Source organism: Triticum urartu, chromosome 2 (assembly GCF_003073215.2).
Source record: "Triticum urartu cultivar G1812 chromosome 2, Tu2.1, whole genome shotgun sequence".
Classification (NCBI taxonomy): domain Eukaryota; kingdom Viridiplantae; phylum Streptophyta; class Magnoliopsida; order Poales; family Poaceae; genus Triticum; species Triticum urartu.
The window spans coordinates 656,283,345-656,305,601 of NC_053023.1; the positions used below are offsets into that span (position 1 = coordinate 656,283,345).

Below are 22,257 nucleotides of genomic sequence, written 5' to 3' on the forward strand. Positions count from 1 at the left end.
GATTTGTGAGTGCCGCCGAGGTGCGAGGCCGGCAGTGGCAGTGGGTGAGGAAGGGAATGGCGAGTGGGAGGAGAAGGGGAATCGGAAGAGTGTGGGTTTGGATTTGTGCCTCGGCAAGCTATGTGTACGTATGTCTTGGTGGGTCGATAGTAGTAGCGCGGGTTTATACCCCTCGCTACTACTATGGCATGTCCCGGGTGGGCACGGTAGAGACCACTTAGTAGTAGCGAGGGTTATAAACCCGCGCTACTACTATCGACTTAGTAGTAGCGCGGGTTTATACCCCTCGCTACTACTATAGCATGTTCCGGGGGCGCACGGCAGAGACCGCTTTGTAGTAGCGAGGGTTAAAAACCCGCGCTACTACTATCAACTTAGTAGTAGCGAGGGGTAAAAATCCGCGCTTCTAGTAAGTAGCGGTAGTGAGGGTTATAAACCCTCGCTACTAGTAAGCGTCTGCCTATAAGCTTTTCCCTAGTAGTGGAGTATTGTACGTGGAGAGGCTGACAGCTGGGTCCAGGCGGCCGCAAGGAAGTGCCTCCTTATTACGCGCAAAATAATTATTCCTCCACCTGACAGCAGGGACCCATCGGATGGGCCACCTTATTTCGCGAAAAAACGTTCCCCCTGACTGCTGGGACCCACCGGACGGGCCAGCGTATTTCGCGAAAAAAATGTTCCCCCCGCTGTCAGCTCGGACCCATCGGAAGTGCCTCCTTATTACGCACAAAAAAATGAATACTTCCCTGCTAGCTGGGACCCACCATGGTGGGAGGCTGACTTGTGGGCCTACTAAGTTGACTGGGATGGGGGCCTTTGTCTACTTTAGTCAATATGAACGATTCTAGCTCCAGTGACCGTACGATGTCCATCCAACGGCCGTAGTGCTTCTTCAACCTCTGGTCTTCTTGCTCCAGCCACCCAAAGCAGCGCCGGTCGTGCCGCATGCTCCTGCCTCCCGTGGTCGGCTGTGCTACCGCGGAGGCCTCAGCGCCCCCTACTATTCCCACCGCTGGTCAGGCCCTGCGGCGACGGCAGCCTCACACCGTACCCGAACCAGTGAACCCTCGTACTCCTTTCCGCGCGGGCTTCCATTGTCGCGTCTTCCCCGGCTCCCCGTCGTCCCCTTCCTAGGCCTCGTCGTCATCCACCACCCTGGTGCTCTCGGTGCGGTGTGGTCAACGTGGTCAAGGAACGAGTTCCATCGGACGTGGACTGTACGTGGAGAGGCTGACAGCTGGGTCCACGGCCGCAGCAAGGAAGTGCTTCCTTATTATGCGGAAAATAATGATTCCTCCACCTGACAGCTGGGACCCACCGGACGGGCCACTGTATTTCGTGAAGAAAACGTTTCCCCCTGACTGCTGGGACTCACCAGCTACATCTTCGCACGCAAGGAAGTGCGTCCGGGCAAAAAAAAACGATTCACCCCCCTGACTGCTAGGACCCACCAGCTATATCTGGTCGCGAACGTGTACGTACATATATATTGGTGGATGTAGAGGCGTGCACGTGTCGTAGTAGAGGCGCGTCGTGTCGTAGTAGAGGCGCGCACGTAGCATGTACATGTACATACAGCGGCCAGGGCGCAAGAAAGAAAATACGGCCACGTATGTGTACATATTGGCGTGGTCTCAAACGCCTACTCGCGCATACGTACGGCCAGGGCTCGTGTACATGGCTGGGTCGGAACGGAGAAATAACGTCGTCGTCGTGTTCATGGGGAGGCAACGGAATGCGTCGTGTTCATGGGGAGGCAACGGAATGTGTCGTGTTCATCGGGAGGCAACGGAACGCGTGGGAGCCAACCGGCTGGGTCGGAATGGAATGCGTGGTCGTGTTCATCGGGAGGGCTTGGACGGAATAGGTGATGGAAATGAGGCCTGGCGTAGCGCACAACGGAGGAAAAAGACCTCCTACGTTCGGAACGGGGTCCTGTTGATCGGGAGGGGTGTGGCGTACCGCAAAACGGAGGAAACGGACCTCCTACGGTCGAAACGGGGGTCCTGTTGATTGGGAGGGGTGTGGCGTACCGCAAAACGGACGAAACGGACCTCCTACGGTCGAAACGGGGGTCCTGTTGATCGGGAGGGGTGTGGCGTACCGCAAAACGGACGAAACGGACCTCCTACATTCGAAACGGGGGTCCTGTTCATCGGGAGGGGTGTGGCGTACCGCAAAACGGGACTCCATGGGATATTGTTCATCTCCACCGTCGACCTCCTCCAGCCTCCACGGGCTACCGTCGACCTCCTCCAGCCTCCACGGGCTCCTGTTCATCCAGCCTCCACCGCGCGCTACTCCCTCGACTACTGTTCAACCACCCCTCCACGGGCACCCCTCCACCGTCTACTGTTCATCCAGCCCTCCACACCACGGGGTCCTGTTCAACCACCCCTCCACCGTCTACTGTTCATCCAGCCCTCCACCACATCACGGGGTCCTGTTCATCCAGAGGCAACGCCACCGCTCACTGTTCATCCAACCCCTCCCCCCCCCCCAACGCTCACTGTTCATCCAATTGATCGGCTTCAGTTAGCAGCAGTAGCGAAGGAATCGCTCGATCGGGTTCAGTTAACAGCCATCGATCGATCACTCGGGTTCAGTAACACGTAGCCTGCAGTGCAATCGCTCGGGTTCAGTTAGAGCCCAACGCCTCGCTCGGGTTCAGTTAGAGCCAACGCCTCGCACACACGCGCGTACGTGTACAAGAGAAACGCGCATCGCTCGGCCCCCGACCTCCCACCGTAACCGGAAACTCCCCGAAAGTTTCCTCCCCCTCGCTTCTACCATGGTTTTTTCCGTCATGGACGGCCCAAAGAATGTCATGCAGTTGCGTCTCCGGCCCGCCCAGGACGAAAAGCCCATTTTATGTCATGATTTTTTGTCATAGAAGTAGGAACCCACCACATCTATGATGATACCGGGTTTTGTCACAATTATCGTCATAGAAGTGTCATATGTATGACATAATTTTTTTTCGTTCGGCCCAGAATATCACGGATGTGTCTTTTTTTGTAGTGAAACCGGCCAAATCCGGCGCTGCCGCCGACGCCAGCTCCTCCACCTCTACTGCAGCCACCGCCCCCGCCGAGGACCTCAAGAGCTTTGACGCCGAGTTCGTCAAGGTCGACCAGGCCACCCTCTTCGACATCATCCTGGCTTCAAACTACCTCAACATCAAGGGATTGATCGACCTTACTTGCTAGAGTATTGCAGAAATGATCAAGGGCAAGACTCCGGAGGAGATCCGAAAGACTTCTAACATCAAGAATGACTTCACACCCGAGGAGGAGGCGGAAATCTGCGCGCAGGGAGAACAAGTGGGCTTTGAGTAGAGAAGAGAAGCATCTTTCTTTTAGATCTGCATTGTTTCATTGAATTACTGCTTAGTATTCGTCTTTCTTTTAGACTTCGTATTATGCAAGAAGAAACCTATCGTGGTAAGTTGTCATTACTTGTGAAATTGAATTGTTATTTGTCAAGTGGATGTTTTGATTAGTAACATCATCCTTGGCTGATTTATGCGTGTGATTTGAGATATTTTGGGCTGTGTTGAAATAGCCTTATTATTTCTGATTTTATATCTACATATTTGCTAAAGATCCTGTTGAAATCTGTCACACATGATTTTCATTTGCCTTCAGGTGGAATCTAGTGACCGTTGGATCATTGTCACGAATCTCAACGCGCAACAACGTTATTTGTCCTGTCGTGAGCGCGACATGCATTTTAGTTTTTTTTCGGGTTACAGGTCTCCACTCTCCACCCCGGGTCACTTCGTCGTTTTAGCTAGCGAGAGACGTCGTGTCACCCCGTGTCACTTCTTCGCCCCCCGCGCGACGTCCTTAGTTAGAGCCGTTGATTTCCACCCAATGTTTTCACTCCGGTGGAAATCCTGTGCTGGAACACCTACGTTGGCGGGCTGGACTGGAGTTTTTGTGCGCTTCATTTGTCTTTAGTGTTGTGCGTAATTTTTTGGTGTTTTTCATCAATGTCATTAGCAGTGGAAATAGGTATATGGGTGTATGGGGGCATTCGGCAGAAAAATGATTTTTGCATGGGGGATGGTATTAGTGTTCTTCAATCCTGATTGTCTGCGTCAATATTGCTAGCCGAATGGGAGCTGCTGCACTGCTAACTTAGGCTGCCATTTTCAGCGTATTTGCTTCTAGATATTCAATCAAAATCACGTTCCAAAATAACTGACTATACATAAATATAGTATGGATATTACATGGTGATTATTTTGTTCATGGCAACGAGCGAGAATGGCTAAGGTGATTTGGAGGAGTGACCGGTTGTGGACATGTTGGTTTAGTTCGATTTTCTGAATGCAGGCTTTTTTCTCATCAGTAGTCCTTCACATTGGAGCTACATCTCTGTATGATTGCTCAGTTTATCATTTACGTCTTTGTTCACTGACTATGGTTGCATCATTTTTCAGTCGTAGTAAATTTTAACGGCAGAACTAAACATAACACATCAGGCCCACTCTTAGTTTCTTTTCCTTAAGTATCTCGGCTCCCTAAGTTTTACCCAAATGATAACACCCACACCTGTGGCACGAAGCAATTTCTCCCATACGTTTTTTATGGCAACTTTAGTTGTGAAGTATGACAACTTTCTGTTTGGATGACAAGTTTCAGGTTTTTTGAATTTTTTTTCGGATGGCAACTTTAGCGTAAAAGAATGTGTGGGCGGTATTACTACATGTCACACGTGTGGCAGTTATCAGCGTCCAAGTTTTATGTTTTAAGTTTGTGCTTATTCCTCAGTCCTTTTTATTCTTCTCGAGTAATCAGTGTTCTTTCTTCATTTCTATGTTCAGTCTCCTAATAAGTTTTTAATCTGTGTTCTTTCTTCATTATAGTAGGGAAAAAGAATTGATTATCTCAGTTTTCTCATTGTGTGGTCTCATTGCTTTTAGAAAGCTCAGTAATTTTAGTTTTAGTTATCATTTTCAGTGTGGTCCATCGTTCTTCGGTTTTTCTTTTCTATTGTGTTTATTCCTTACTTTGTGAATCAGTCATTGTTTAGTTCATTAGTGAATCTTCTTTAGTTCCTCTTTGCAATTTATTTTTATCACTCTTTTTCTTTAGTTATTTTTTCCTACGGTCTTTATTTTTCTTAATTAATTCTTTATTCACTTTTCAGTCATATTCTTTTAGATTTTAACTATGGCATTGCCTCCTGCCTTCAGCCCGTAGTTTTGTTTTTCCCTATTTGCAATTTCATTTTTTTACTTCTCAGTCTATATAAGTTAGCAGTCGTCCGCGTGGGTGAATCGGGCGGCGACTTGATCCACTTTTCTTGCAGTCATCCCCGTGTGCCTTCCCCTCGCAGCCACCAGGCTTGTCCGCACGGCTGGCAATGGCGGCGGGGTTCCATTCCCGTGGTGCTTTGGGGGGGGGGGGGGGGGGGGGGGGGGGTTGGCCAGGTACATGCAGCGGCTGGAGGTAAAGGAGGAGTTATCAGCGGCGTCGACAATCCAAACGGGGTTGGATCCAGCGAGAGCTTTGCGCGGGTGGCCAGATTAGTCCCATAGTCCCCGCCACCGCTTCTCATGGACACCATTACGGAGTGCCATCTTCAATGGATGCAGTCACTCCCAGCGCCATCAAATTCGTCAGCGGGATCATGGGAGCCACTACCCTATTCCCTGGCAGGAGTAAGTCCACCTTGTACGGCCGCCTCCCATGGCATCCTCCATCCGGGGAGCCTAACTAGTTGAGGCGGTGGCCTAACATAGTTGCCTCGGCCATCGCTGGCAGGGAGGGGGGGGCTCTTGGAGGTCCTTCACTCGGGCTCGGGTGTAAGGTCATATGTCGCCATAAATCTGGATAGTAAGTTGTTGGCCGGTCATCGGTCGGACGGCAATAACCTAAGGAACACTGTCCTATATGATCAGCCACCACAGGCAATGATATAGGAACATGGCAAATTCATTTTCATAAATTTTCTGAAGACCAAGATAATTTTGAACGCATTATTAATTGTGATGTGACAAATTTCATAGATTTTGCACAATGAAATTGTACGTGCTTATTTCAAAAGAAAAAAGAGATTCCCATGTCAGTCTCAAAAAAAGCCAAGGTCCAAATAACAATAAATTTGCCATTGACAATGCAAAAATAACATTTTTCCATTAGAATAATCTTGGAATGTAGTATAAAACTTAAGTGTGCCCATGGCTAAAACATGAGAGGTTTTCCATGGGTAGTTTGCCCCTGTTATCTAGTCTAATTAATATAGTTGACATGGTATAAATACTAAGACTGCGATGTGACATACAGTAAAACTATGATGGTCAAATTTGCCATGATAATAAAAAGAAATTTGCCATGATACATAAAGTAAATTTGCCATGATGTGTGAAACAAATTTGCCATGTTTCAAAAAGATAAATGACCTTGTTCTAAACACGAGGGCAATCCTTTGTCTACTACAATTGTAACTACGAAGTTAAAATATTTGCCATGGTCCATAAACTAAATTTGCAATGTTTCAGAAAGCAAATTTTCCATGACCCATAAAGTAAATTTGCCATGGTTAAGTGAGAAGAAAAATCCAGAAGCTTGCCATGGGAGTGTTGCAAAAAGATCTAAATTTGCCATGTATGGGAGCCAAAAAAATGCTATGAATTTGCCATGTGATAATTTAGAAATACTTCTAAGTTGGCCATGGGTAGAAAAACATGATTATAATGATCTCCAAACATGATTCTGTTTTTTTCCAAATTTTGCCGTGAATTAGAGATCTTACTCCCTCCGTTTCTAAATATAAGTCATTTTAGAGATTTCAATACGGACTACATACGGATGTATATAGACATAGTTTAGAGTATAGATTCACTCATTTTGCTTCGTATGTAGTTTATATTGAAATATCTAAAATTACTTATATTTAGGAACAGAAGGAGTATTTCTAAGTTTGTGAACATGACAACCTTATGAATCTGTAATAATTATATTGATAATTTAAGAGGTATTTTAGGGATTTAGTTCTCTGAAACACATGGTGAATTTAGTTGAGAAGGCAAATTTAGGTGGAGGACAAATTTAGTTCTTTGAAAACATGCCAACTTAGGAAATGTGTAATGTACCATGAAGAAGACATAAGCATAACAGAAAAAAATGATTGGTTGACCGATGATTACAGCAGCGATAGAACGAAATAGACACACATGGCAAATTTAGTTGAAACGGCGAAATTCTGGTGAGATGGAAAATTTAGATCTCTGAAACCATGGCAACATTGGAAAATCTGTAATGTACCCTGAAGAAGACACAAATCAAAATAGATTTTTTGGCCTAAAATTCATTGATTAAAGCAGCAGCAGCAAGCGAGCAACACTAAATTGACCTAAGATGGCACTGACGGCTGACGAGGGACTCAAGCATCTAGGCTCGACCTAAGATGGCACTTCTCGTCATCAAGCTTCATCCAATCTTCGGCAATGTTATTCTTCTTCTTTTTCGATCTTCGGGTCGTTTTCTTTGCGTTTATGGCGGCGGCTTTCGCTTTCTTGGCAGCCTCGTGGTCATACTTAACTTTCCAGAAGTCAGAATTGGCCTGCAGACAGGTAAAGATGAAAAGCCAGGCAAATATTAAACAATACGGCTGGGGAAAATACAAAGGAGAGAGTTCAGAATATTCTTACTTCTGGCACCGGGTTAAGATTGCAGAAGGGGTTTAACCCAACAATGCTGCAATCTTCGTATTTCCCGTTCATCAGAAGGGTCGACATTGAGACAATATCTTATTCTGTCAATTGAACGGGGCTGTGACGAAGAGAGTCATCAGGGCCTCCACCATACTCATACATCATCTTTGACCGGCGGCTTAAAGGGATGACCCGCCATCAGATCAACTCCAGTTAACCCGTTCCCCAACAGAGCATTGATCCTTTTGATGGATGGTATCAGCCTCTTGCGTTCAGCGACAGTAAGCTTATCAGGAAGCACGAACTTGGAGTCAAGACGATCGGGGCGATAGCCCGGTAGTGGCTTCTCGTTTGCTGGTGAAGTGTCCTGGCAGTAGAACCAAGTCTGGTTCCAGTCCTTTGGGTGACTTGGTAAGACAATGAGGGGGAAGACGGCACCCTGCCGGCGCTGAATTGATATGCCTCCAAGCTCTAAGCTAAGGCCGTTGGTGCACTCATTCTGCCGGTTCAGATAAAAGTATTCTCTAAACAACTCCACGGTCGGCTCTTGTTGAAGATATACTTCACATAGTACTTGGAAGTTACATATGTTAGATATGGAATTAGGCCCGATATCTTGAGGATGGAGCTTGAAAAAGTGGAGGACCTCTCTGAAGAACTTTGAGCCGGGCAGTGAGAAGCCACGGTTCATGTGGTCAGTGAAAACGATCACTTCACCGTCTCTTGGATTGGGTCGTTCTTCTTTCGAGTCGGGGGCATGGTAAGACATGACAGTTTTCGCTGGCAGAAATCCTATGGTGAAGAACTCTTTCAAACGTTCCTCAGTTACGGTTGAGGGAACCCAGTTACAGATGGTTGTTGCTTTGGACGGCATGATGTGCAAAGACGAACTGAAAAGAAAGGCAACATGCCGGTTTAGTTTAATTGTGAGATTGACAGTTAACTAATGATGATGCAAACAAGTAATGGCGGCTTAGTTAAGGGCTAATGACATATAAGGAAAATTAAGCCGGCATGGTAAGCTGCCATGACTACAGATATTTGAGGAAGGCAAATTAAGCTAAGTGTTGAGACAAACAAGTTTCCTAAATTGTTTGGTATTATTCCAGATCAAATGGCTATTCAAAATGGAAAAAATTCTAGACCTAAAAAATGTCTGAAAGTTCTAAAGCAACCTTTGAATCAGAAAAACGGATCTGTGGATCAAGAAGAGGTACAAAAACACTACTGCGCAAGCATATATATAGCTTTTTGGATCAGAAAGGGCTTGCGGTGGAAGAACTACGATGAAATATGGAGAACACGCGGGAGCTCGGAAACCCTAATGCAGATCTGAGAAATGAAGGAAAGAACACTTACGATTGCAGGTTTTCTACGGAGGTCACTGCGGTTTCTCTGGATCGGTTCGGGTTGATGCAGCGGCCAAAGTCGACGGAGACGGAGATGAGGCGCGGCGGCGGCAGAGCTCGAGCAGCAAGGGGTTTGCGAGAGGAAGAAGACGGAGTAAGAGAGGAGAATGAGAAGGCCAAGGCGTGCCTATTTATAAGGAAAGATGTGAACAGACGGGCGTGAAAATCGAGGAGAGCCGAATAAAGGTTATCTAGCTACACAGACGCCTCGATTCTCGGGAAGCATTAAAGATAAAAGATCTGTTGGGAGATGACGTCATGAAAGTTCTTTGCGTTTTCAACAGATGGCATCACGGCGGGTTACGAAAACTTCAACGAAGATAAGAAGATGGATTTTTGTCTAAGTATTGAAGATTGACAAAGAATGAAATTCAAAGTCAACCTGGCGCCTAATGTTGGGGATATTACTATCAGTCATGACCCGCCTGGGAGGGGCCGGGTCAGCCCCAATGGCGGGTTACGCAAGAAGCCCAGTAAACATTCAAGACGATAGTTTATTAAACCTTATAGAAGGCACAAGGGCCTGGACGCGGCTTAAGGCCCGATATTATAAACCATCGTATGTAAGGAAAGACTTGTAAAGAAAGGCATGTTAAGGAAGCCACCGAGCCGGACACGATTATGAGCCGGCCGGGACTCTGTAGGCCACCAGGCGTCAACCCATGTATACAAGGGGATGACCCGGTGGCGGCTTAGGGCAAGAAACAACAAATCGATAACCAAGCCGGCGAGTTGAGCCTCTTGGTGATCGAAACCCCAGCAATACCAACCCCAACTAGACGTAGGCTTTTACCTTCATCGTAAGGGGCCGAACTAGTATAAAACCCTCTCGTGTCCTTTGTCCCGATTAACCCTCTACCTATATATATATGTGTGTGTGTGTGTGTCTCCCTCCGAAATCTCACGGACAAACCCTAGATCTCTTCTCCAACCACGTGCCGCCACGTTAGCCGGCCTCCTCCCTCTCTCTCCTCCGTGCCCGTCGTCGGCCTGCGGGCCCGCAGCCGGCCCGCGCGGCTCGCGCGTCGCCCGTGGCCGCTTGCCGCCAAGCCGCCCCGGCCACCTCCGTCGCCGGCGCATCGCCGGAGCGCTCCGCCACCGCGCGCCCCGCAGAGCTCCGCCACCGCGCCGCCATCTCCGCCGTCGTCTCCAGCTCGCACGTCGGTCGTCGTGCGTCCGCCGTCCGCCGCCTGCCGCCTACACCGCCTCCCCGCACCGGCATCTACCGCGTCGCCGACCGCCGGCTGCCTCCGCGCCTCCACGCCGTCGACCTCGCCGGAATGCGCCGCCCCACGCGCCTGCCGCCTGACCTGTCGTCTCCATTCCGATGAGCTCCTCGCGCCTCCTCCGTCGTCTTCCTCCACTCCGGCGAGAACTCCGGCGAGATCCCAGAGAGTGGGCCAGATCCACCACTTCAACGAACCAAACAACCCCGCTGCATCCCGGATCTCCTCGTCCCGCACAACCTCGTCCCGTTGACTTTTCCGAGGGAATATTTATTCTAAGTCCCCAGATATGTGATGTCTTCAGGCCATGTTTATCGCATCATAACTCTGCATCCTTAGCTCCATTTTGGGCGTGCCATATATCAAAATGTTCGTTAGGATGTCCACTTCATTTTGTTCCATTGCACCATGCTTCTTTGAGTCCATCTTGATGCCCAAATGTCTGATGCAAGAGTGCTATAAAATGTTAGTTCATGTTTCTTAACAAATCTTGAGCATTTGTCATTTTTGCCATGATTATTGTGTGCTGCATATGGGCATGAGCTCTACATGTGTTTTGGGCTATGCCATGCCATCTTTACAGGGGTGTATGCCATGTATTTTTGTGATCAATGTGGTGACTAGCACATGCATGCAAAGTAGCTCTCGTGATGTTGCTGATTTCAGGGACTTAGAATTTCACTAAGTCTTTTCCCTGCTATTATTTTTATGCCATGTATTCATGTTGCTACAGTGAGATCCATGCCTCTTTTGAGTATGTTTAGTAAGGATGATTTGGACATATGGTTATGCTCTATCCATCCATGTCCCTGTTTGCATTTATGGAGTGCCCTAGCATGGCTCAATCTTGCTCTACTTTTGCTATAAAATGTTCCTGGCAGATTGTTTACGTGTTAATCAATTTTGCCAAGGTTGTTGTAGTTGATCCATGCATGCTATGAATTTGTTCTTGCCATGGTTAGCTTCTTGAACATGTCTTCTTGCTGGTAGTATGCTTACTTTGTCATGCAATGCCTTGTGTTGAGTGCATCGAACTCGCAAACATGCCTTCGTAATTCTGTTGATGCCATGTCCAGTTTTCTGCAAAGTCTGAATCTGTTAACGAAACTTGCTATGTTTACATGGGTGCCATCATATCTTATGATCCTTTTTGCCTTATGGTTAGTAAGGGACTTCTGTTATATGCTTTGAGTAGATTCATGCCATGCCTTGCTTTGCTATGTCCTGCTCCTGTAGCATGTTGTAATCTTGCTCTAAACATTGCTTCCTGATATTAATTCCTGGCATGTTAGTATTTTCACTAAGTCTGTGAAGCTGGTATCTTTTGCACTTTTGCCATGCTTGTTTGAACCTGCTCTTGTGTGATTTAGCCGTAGCTCAGTTTCATCTTTTGTCAAGCATCTGGAGTAGATCACTGCCATGTGCTTTGTTGCTATGTTAGAGGGCAGTAGCTTAGTTTATTGTTGCATTCTAGATGGCATCGTGCTGTTAATCGCAGAATCGTGCCATTCTTATTTTGCTTGCCATTTGCAAACCGTGCATCCGATTCCAGTGATCTTTATATCGATTTCGACTAAAATCAACTCTTCTTTCCAGCGGCGCACTTGGTTTACCAAATTGAGGCCTGGTTCAATCTTCTCCTTCCGGAGCACGCATATGCATTGCATATCTCATCCCGCATATCATGTCATGTTTTGCATCATGTTGCTTGTGCATTGCACCGTGGTTGATTTGTTGTTTCCCTTGCTTGTGTTCTTGCCTTGGGTAGAGCCGGGAGACGATTACATGATCGAGGAACCCATTGAGTACGCTTACGAGGATCAAGCTTTTGTCAACTCGGAGAACTTTGCAGGCAAGATGACCATACCCTCGAAATCACTTCTATCTTTGCTTGCTAGTTGCTCGCTCTATTGCTATGCTGCGATACCTACCACCTGCTATATCATGCCTCCCATATTGCCATGTCAAGCCTCTAACCCACCTTTCCTAGCAAACCGTTGTTTGGCTATGTTATCGCTTTGCTTAGCCGCTCTTATAGCGTTGCTAGTTGCAGGTGAAGATGGAGTTTGTTCCTTGTTGGAACATGGATATTTGTTGGGATATCACAATATCTCTTATTTTAATTAATGCATCTATATACTTGGTAAAGGGTGGAAGGCTCGGCCTTATGCCTGGTGTTTTGGTCCACTCTTGCCGCCCTAGTTTCCGTCATACCGGTGTTATGTTCCTTGATTTTGCGTTCCTTACGCGGTTGGGTTATAATGGGAACCCCTTGACAGTTCGCTTTGAATAAAACTCCTCCAGTAAGGCCCAACCTTGGTTTTACCATTTGCCACCTATCCTTTTTCCCTTGGGTTCTGCAGACTCAAGGGTCATCTTTAGTTGGGACACCCCTGCAGGGTTTTGAACTTTCGAAAGCCATGCCCGCGGTTATGGGCAGATGGGAATTTGTTAATATCCGGTTGTAGAGAACTTGACACTTAACTTAATTAAAATGAATCAACCGCGTGTGTAGCCGTGATTGTCTCTTTTCAGCGGAGTCCGGGAAGAGAACACGGTCTCGTGTTATGCTTGGGCGTAAGTAGATTCAGGACCACTTCTTGATCATTATAGTTTCTCGACCGTGCTTTACTTCTCTTCTTGCTCTCATTTGCGTAAGTTAGCCACCATATATGCTAGTACTTGCTGCAGCTCCACCTCACTACCTCATTTTCCTACCCATAAGCTTAAATAGTCTTGATCGCGTGGGTGTGAGATTGCTGAGTCCCCGTGACTCACATATTACTTCCAAAACCAGTTGCAGGTGCCGATGATACCGTGCAGGTGACGCAACCGAGCTCAAGGAGGAGCTCGAAGAAGATCGTGTTCGTTGTGTTGTTTCATTTTCCAGTTGATCAGTAGTGGAGCCCAGTTGGGGCGATCGGGGATCTTTGGCATTAGGGGTTGTCTTTCTTTATTTGGTTCCATAGTCGGACCTTGGTTGTATTCTGGATGGTGTAATGTTATATTCATGTATTGTGTGAAGTGGCGATTGTAAGCCAACTCTTTATCTCTTTCTTATTCAGTACATGGGATGTGTAAAGATTACCCCTCTTGCGACATGCCTACTATGCGGTTATGCCTCTAAGTCGTGCTCCGGCACGTGGGAGATATAGCCGCATGGTGGGTGCTACAAGCCTCCTCACGGACGGCCTCAACGTGGAGATCCTCTCCCGTCTCCCTGCCAGGTCTGTCCACCGTTTCAAGTGTGTTTCCCGTCTTGGAGCGACCTCATCGCTGACCCCGCCAATCGCAAGAAGCTGCCGCACACCCGCTTCCTTTACAACATCTACGACAGCGAAGACCCCCGCTTCCAGCACTTCCACTTCGCCAAGGTCTCCGTCGGTGCAGCCCCGCCGATCGACCCGCTCCTCCCTTTCTTGCCACCCGACAAGTACATGTACGTCATCCAGCTGGACTCCTGCAATGGCCTCCTCCTCTGCCTCTGCTACATGGCCCATACTTCTCCTTCCACAGATGAGAATGCGCCGGTTGAATCCCGTTACGTGGTGCGCAATCCGGCCACAGAGAGGTGGGTCGACCTGCCCCCTAACTCAGAGCTGCAAGACGGCCATCGCATCTTAGCTCGTTTGGCTTTTGATCCAGCAGTCTCGTCCCATTTCCACGTTCTTCAGTTTGATGAGACTGATCAGGAGAAATGCGTCACAGGAGTGAACATCTACTCCTCGCAAACTGGAGCCTGGAAGCATAGACAAAGCCGCTTGGTTGAGAAAATTAGCATGTTCGCTGGCTTTACAAGTGTCTTCTTTCAAGGTATGTTGCACTTGCTTGGTTTGTTGTATCCCATGAAGATGGATGACGATGTTATGCTGCTAGAAGTGGACATGGAGGGGCAGGTGTGGAAGACTATCAGTGTGCCATCAGGTGGTTTGAGTTTTGGTGCGATCGGAGAGTCACAGGGGTCCTTGCACTTTGCTACCACACCCCTAGCTACCGCGGACAAGAAGAAGAAGAAGAAGAAGAAGAAGAAGAAGAAGAAAGGAGAGTACCACACTGATAGCATCACTCTGGCGTTTGGAGGATTATGATAGCAAACAGTGGGTCGTGAAGCATAGTACGAGAAATGATGAGTTGCAGATCAATATACCTAGGCTGGAGTACAAGGTGGCTGCTATTCATCCAGACTGCGACACTATTTTCTTGGACACATGTGGGTCCTGTGTGACGGTCGGAGCAGAAGTGTGGAACGACGGCGGAGGAGAAGCGGCTTGGAGCCCGGGTGTACAGTTGGAAGTGGGGGACTCTTCGAGTTCCGTCGGGGGTGTGTCATGACGGCCGGGATGGTGGAGCGGTGGCAAAGGCAAGAGAAAAAGACTGAAGGAGAGAAAATAGGAGAATAGAAGCGCGAGGTCTAGGAGGGGTTTTGGGTGGGTCGGGGGTGCCAGAGTCATATCTGTGTGCAGTCCGGACTCCCGTATACCCCTCCTCACTTTATCTCGGGTTTGCCGGAAAAAATACGTCCAGACTGGTCGACGGACCGATACAGGGCCGCGTTGAATAGCACAGTCCAGACCATGCAGTATGGTCCACATTGGAGATGCCCTAAGTAGGGATGAAAATGGAGTCCAAGTAGGGATGAAAATGAAGTGGACACTTTTCGTTTTTCCGGAGGAAAAATAAAAACAGAGAGAAAATATGGAAACAGAAATGGAAATTTGCAAAACGAAGTGAGAGTGATTTTTTTTATGCAGAAACAGAAACAAAAACGGAATGGTGTTTAACGGTGGAAGAGGAGTGGAAATGGAACTTTCCGTTTCCGTAAATATGGAATTTATGTTTTGACTATAGACTTATGGCTGCTTTGAAGCCCAACCACCAAACAACATATAATGACACAATGAGTAGAATGGATCATTTGATGCCCTACTTCTACTACCATACATGTACTCGGCTAGACCCTATAGGTAATTGTCCAGTACACTACTACAATACTACGCGAAGTTACTAACATCATGATATTATTTGTAGTCATGTTAACAATTCATTAAATTTGTTTTGTGTGTGTGTGTGTGTGTATTTGTCTATGATTCTAAGTGCTTTTAAGTTTCTGTCAACACCCATTTCAGTTTTTGTGTCTGCTTTGTATTCGATCCATTCCCGTTTCTGATAGTATCTGTTTCTGTATTCATTTTCGAGGTTTTTATATTCGTTCGCTTTTGCGAAAATGTATGAAAACAAATATGATAGCACTCAGTTATGTGTGTTTCTTCTCCGTTTTCATCCCTAGCCCTAAGCTTGGTTCAAGCCTCTCCTTCTCTTACTTTTTCTCCGCACCTCGAGCTCTACCAGTTAATTGCCTCGAATATAGCCTGCGCGTACATATACGTGGTGCTTGGTTTGGATTTGCACACGGAAACCTCGAATAGTGGAGCTACAATCGGATTTTAACCGAGAAGGAGAAGTCCCGCGATTCGTCCGTACCCTTACATACCGTATCGAGCGTCTCCGTGTCTTCCTACGTCTGAATTGTTCGTGGGACATACAAAGCATCCATCGTCAGATCCCACGGACTCGTCCATCGATCGGACCGATGGCCAGTGCACGCGCCGCCACCGACGGCCAAATCGCCGACGACGTCCTCCGCGAGGTCTTCGCGCGCCTGCCGGGCGTCCAGGATCTCCTCCGCTGCGCAGCCACGTGCAGGCGCTAGCGCCGCCTCGTCATCGACCGGGCCTTCCTCCGGCGCATCGGCCTCTGGCCGGACAACGCCCGCCGCCCCTCCATGCTGGCCGGGATCTTCTCCCAGAACATGTTCCCTGACAATGACAGGGTTCAGCCCTTGAAAAGGGAACCTCGGAGCCCTCCGCAGTTCCTAAGCCTTCAGGCCGGCGGCGCGCATCTCAACTTCGCGTGGTTCGTCACCGACGGCGATGGGCTCTTCAACAACGCGAGGCCACTGGCGTCGCGCCACGGTTTTCTCCTCCTGCGCGTCATACTGCCCGCCGACACCGGCGGCCGTGAGAAGCTCCATCTGGCGGTGTGCCGCCCTCTGATTGACAGGAGGGATACACATCTCCTCCCGCCGCCCCCCATCGACCAACATAGAATCTTGGACCGAGGTCTAACTGGCTGCGCCATTCTCACCAGCGCGGACCATGCTGCAGTCAGAAATCTGGATTGCCAAGAGGAATCGGCGTTTCAAGTTCTCTTGACGTACACCGACGAACAAGGGTTTATGAACGCGTACATGTACTGCTCTACCAAACAGAGTTGGAGCTCGCCCATCAACTACCCCCTAGCACCCAAACTCACCAGGCGCGGGCCTCGTGCCGGCGTCGTCACTCGTGGCTTTGCGCACTGGCTGTACAAGAACGAGACAAGCTTCTACATCCTCAATGTAAGCGCGGTCAGAGCACGTGTCTCTTGGACCAAGATCCCGAGGAAAGTCCATGCCGGCATGTCGCGGAAGCGACCTCCCTTGCCGTGTGTCGCAGAAGGAAGGATTTCACTTGTTAATATACGAGATCATGGTGTGCTAGAGCTTTGGACCAAGCAAGAAAGAAGGAACGATGATCATCAAAGTGAGAATGAGAGGGGCTGGCTATACTCTAAGCTCACCGATCTTGGGAGCACGAGACTACAACTTCTCTTTTTTGCAGAGAGTAGAGGGGCTTTACTCATCGAGCAAGGTGGTGCCTTTTTCACTCGTGATCTCAAGAGTAAGGAGAAGGTGCAGGTTAACCTCAAGCACGATGAAACTCACCATGGTTTAAGGTGGTTTCCAGCAGACTATTGCAGCAGTAGTTTTTGCGGTGGACATCGAAATGGCGGGACATGTGAAGAAACTCCACCCGTACTCTACGAGATGGATTGGGTGTTTAGTCATCATATCTTTCTCAACTCTTCCGGAGATGAGGCAAGGGTGGATTAATTCAACACTATGTAAAGACAAATAAGTGCATAGGTAGAAGGATATATAAAAGTGGGAGTACCTTGGAGCTATTTTGTCAATGAGCCGGCTAATATACATCATCAATTAAGATGAATTGTCATTGTTGTGCTATCGATCTGTTTGATGGGAAAAAAATCTACCCACCCACCCCCACCCAGACCTCCCAATTTCGTGCACGTGGTAGCTCAACCAATAAAAAACAGAAAGTATCAATTAAACTAGAATAATAAATAATATGGCGCAAAACAATTATATTAAAGTGAAAATACTCGATGTTTTTTCATGTTGTATTAAGACAACTAACATCCTGAATATTTGAATTGTATTCTATAGATTTACAGGGTTTTCTTTTGCACTTATAATTATTATTGTTTATTCATAGAATTTCAGTGACTTTTATGCATATTGCCAGTTTAGTAGCTTTGATGGTATTTCCCTAATATTTATTTTTTTTCCTTCATTTTTCAACTTTTCTGAAGACACTACCTAAAGACAGATAAGCGCGGGGAAGGATATATAAAAGTGGGAGTAGTATGGTAGCTAGTTTTTGAATGAGCCAGCTAATATACATTATCAATCAAGATGATTTGCCATTGTTGTAATGTCAGTTTGATGGAAAAAGATCTACCCCCTCCCCCGAGTTTGATGGAAGAATGTAAGGTTGATTCCTAAACATGATATCGAATATAATTGGTCTCGCATGTGCCAAAATCTATATTTGGTCAGTTGTCCTACTAAAAGAGAATTTTATGACAAATCGGTGTTTGGTGCACATGGTAGCTCCGCCAGTTAAAACATAGAAAATACAACCCCTGTTCCTAACTATTAAGAATAATACATAGCGCAAAACAGTAATATTCAAGTGAAAATATTATATGTTTATTAATGTTGTATTAAGGCAAATAGCATCCTGAATATTCAAATAGTATTCTATAGAGGGTTTTCTTTTTGTGCTTATATTTTTTTTATTCTTAGAATTTAATTTCAGTGACTTTTATGCATATTAGAACTTTACTAATTTTGTTGGTATTTCCCTTATGTATCTTTTTTTATTCCCTGAATTTTTGAATTTGTTATACATTTTATGATATTTGTTTATATTTTTAGTTTTTAATTGGTTTTGGTCAAGTAATCTAAGGGATTAAAACCAGATGGTTTTGGTACCTTGGGAACAAATAATATAGAGCATAGAGTTGATGCAAAAATTGCCTTTCTGCTTTTGTAGAGTCGCATGGATCATTTTTGCATAAAGCCCTACTGAGACCCCCCCCCTCCCCCCCCCCGGTCCCCCTGTCTCCTCATGCCATTGTGGACATGGCAAAAAACAAGTTAAGAAAATAATTGGCAATAAAGAAATAAAAACAACATATAATTAAAATAATTACATATTGCACGGTAAAGGATTAGACTTGGATCTTGCACAGTGGAGGGTTCGACTTACATATTGTCCTACCATGTCAAGTGTTAGAGTGTTGTTCTCTTCCTATATCAACTTAGGCTTCTAACCTCCCCCTCTTTGTGGACTATATTTGGGCACGGATATCATAATCTGTAGGATTTTTGTATACATTTCTATGCAATGGTGGTGAATTCGTCTTTGGGCTACACATTACAATTTGAAGAAACTGAACCACGACTAATAAATATAAATATTGAGAAAGGCGGTACTAAAATAATTCCCCGTTAAGTACAGACGATAGATAGGGATATATATATAAACAAATGGCGGGATGGCATGGTTCCAAAGAAAATAGCTTACAATTGTGTAAACTTCCATAGTGGAGAGAGTGTCAAACTGCCTATCACATTACGGTACAGCTTGGGATCAAACAGCTTGCCTTCATCCTCCTTCCTGACTTCAAACGACACTCCATTGGAGTGCTGCTACTGTTGCACTCTTCCATGCCAGCTACCTCTAGGATTTTCTCCGCATAACTCCGCTGATGAAGTGTGATTTCACCCTCTGTTTGGGATACCTGAATCCCCAAGTAGTAGCTGAGTAATCCAAGGTCACTCATTTTGAAGAGCGTCTTCATCTGATCCTTGAACTCTCTGATTAGCCCTTTGTCCGTGCCGGTAATGACAAGGTTGTCCACATACACTCCAACTAGCAGAAAAGTGGACTCATCTCCACGCCTGTAGACTGCATGTTCTAATGGACTTCTCTCAAACCCAAGATTGACAAGAGAATCGTGAAGCTTTGCGTACCAGGCTCTCGGCGCTTGACAGAGGCCGTAGAGCGCCTTGTGCAGCCTCAGTACACGATGCTCTTCCCCTGGCGCAGCAAATCCGGGCGGCTGGTCTACATACACCTCCTCACTGAGATCGCCATTTAGGAATGCCGATTTGACATCCATATGGTGAACTTCCCAGCGGTGGTGCGCGGCGAGCGCGAGCAGAACGCGCACAGTCTCCAGTCTGGCCACGGGCGCAAAGGGTTCCTCATAGTCCACCCCTTGCTTCTGTACGTATCCCTTCGCCACTAGACGGGCCTTGTACTTGGTGATGTTGCCAGCAGGATCCCTCTTGACTTTATAAACCCATTTCAGCCCGATGGATTTCTGACCGGCAGGCAGGTCTGACAGTTCCCAAGTCTTGTTCTCATGGATGCAGCGCATCTCCTCCACCATCGCAGCCTTCCATGGTGCATCACCCAGAGCCTCTTCAACGTCCCGCGGTTCTTCGTCACTGAGAAGACAGCTCTCATGATACTCATATTCAGCCTCTTCTTCTGTGGCATCCATGACGCAGGACATGCGTCGGTACCTGATTGGTCCGGTGTCCACGTCCCGCCGGTTTTCATCTTGTGACAGTGGAGTGGCCCACCTAATTTCAAGCATTCTCAGAGTCTCTTCTGTACTTGGTGTGGTTGTTTCCCCCATGGGTGAAGCTGGCGTCTCTCCCGGTACTGCCGTCCCAATTGGTGTCGTCGGTGGCAGCGGCGTACTAGGCGAGCCACCATGAACTCCTCCGGTGTCCAGCTCCTCCACACCTGGTTCCGTGGTGTACACCACAGTGAAAACGTCCGGCGTGACCTGCGCCGGGGCCGCGGTCACCGCGTCCCAGTTCCATGCCCGTCCTTCCTCGAAGAGCACATCACGAGTGGCTTGTACCCTCTTTGTTTCAGGATCATAGACACGGTAGCACTTCGCCCCCTCTTCATATCCGACGAAAATCATCGGCTTGGAGCGGTCAGAGAGCTTTGTAATGCCCGGCCCCAACATCTTGACATGTACTATGCAGCCAAAAGTTCGCAGATGCTGAACGGCCGGCTTTCGCCCGTGCCACGCTTCATACGGCGTGACGCCTTCGAGGCTGCGGGTGGGAGCTCTGTTGAGTAGATACACTGCAGTTCTCACAGCCTCTCCCCAGAAATATGCAGGTACTGCCATGCTCTTCATCAGGCATCTTGCCATCTCTACCACAGACTGATTTCGCCTCTCCACCACGCCATTCTGTTGGGAAGAGTAAGGCGCCGTGGTGTAGTATTTCACACCCCTTTCGCTGCAGTACTCTTGAAATTCCATTGAGTTGAACTCCCCTCCGCGATCAGACCTGAATGCTCGAAGTTTACAGTTACCTTCGGCTTCTGCCATGGTCTGAATCCTCTTGAAACAGGTGTGTGCCTCATCCTTAGACTTGAGTAGCTCAATCCACATGTACCGACTGTAGTCATCAACAACAAGGATGAAGTATTTGTTCCCTCTTGGTGTTGGTGGCGTAATAGGACCACACAAATCTGTATGGACTAGCTCCAGACCATGCTCTGCTCGATATGAACTCGCCTGCGGGAAAGGGGCTCGATGCTGTTTCCCTAGTGCACAGCCATCGCAATACTGCTCGATGCGAGCTATCTCAGGCATACCTCGGACCATGCCTTTTGCAGACATGGCACGCAGCGCTCGGAAATGCAAATGCCCCATTCTAGCATGCCACTTCCAAGTCTCATCATCCACTTTCGTCATCAGACACACCGGCGTGTCAATGGTCAGCATGCCAGTGTACAAACGAGTGACTGATCGCCGGACACGAGCTAGTATGCGTTGAGCTGGGTCATGTACTGTCATCATACCATTCTGAATCCCAATCTGACACCTCCCCTTCGTCTAACTGACCAACAGAGATTATGTTGCTTCGCAGGCTCGGTATGTAATATACCTCTGTCAAGGCACGCTGCTCACCGCTCTGGCACTTGAAAACAATGGATCCCCTGCCACGGATTGCTACATGTGACCCATCTCCAAATTTGACCGTGCCATGCACGCCCTCATCAAGCTTAGCAAACATACTCCTCTCTCCTGTCATGTGACTTGTGGAACCCGTGTCAAAATACCATAGACCGTCAGGGGATGGCACGGGGATTACCTTTTCTTCATTGAGAAAAACTGCATGTGGTGCCACTGGTTCAGCCGCTGTGTCGAGGGTGACCATGGCCATGAATAGGCCTTGCTCATGCTCGTCGCCTCCTTCGTGCACCAGATTGGCTTGTTCCTTCTTCCCTTGCTGACCTTATTTTTCAAGATACGACCAACAATCTTTCTTCCAGTGGCCAAGTTTCCCACAGAAGTGACATTTCCCTTTCTTCTTTCCGCCCGATCCACCGGATCCACCAGCGCCGCCGTTGCCGGCCGCAGGTTTGCCTCTGCAGGGAGACATGTTCTTGGCCGACTGCTTGTTCTTGCCGGCGCCGCTGCCGGACGACGATCCGCCACCGCCGCCCTGCTTCTCGCAGGCCAGCCACTCCTCGTGGGTGAGCAGAAGACGCCCAGAGGATTGCGCACCGTCATCGAGCTCGTAGTGGTCTTCGCAGGCGGAGAGGCGGCCGACGAGCTCCTCGATGGTCATGGTTTTGAGATCAATCATAGACTCGATCGCCATGGCCATCGGGTGGTACCGCTGCGGCACCACGCGGACGAATTTCTGGACCGCCTTGTGCTCGGTGACAGGGTCGCCGTACAGCTCCAGATCGGCGATGAGGGCCGAGAGGCGCAGCCCGAAGTCTTC

The 22,257-nt window shown here is 47.9% G+C and overlaps 1 pseudogene; it reads left to right on the top strand.

Moving 5' to 3' along the window:
• The window catches only part of LOC125537699, a 58,847-nt pseudogene extending 55,466 nt beyond the window's left edge, over positions 1-3,381 (top strand).
• The last annotated feature ends 18,876 nt before the right edge of the window (positions 3,382-22,257 follow it).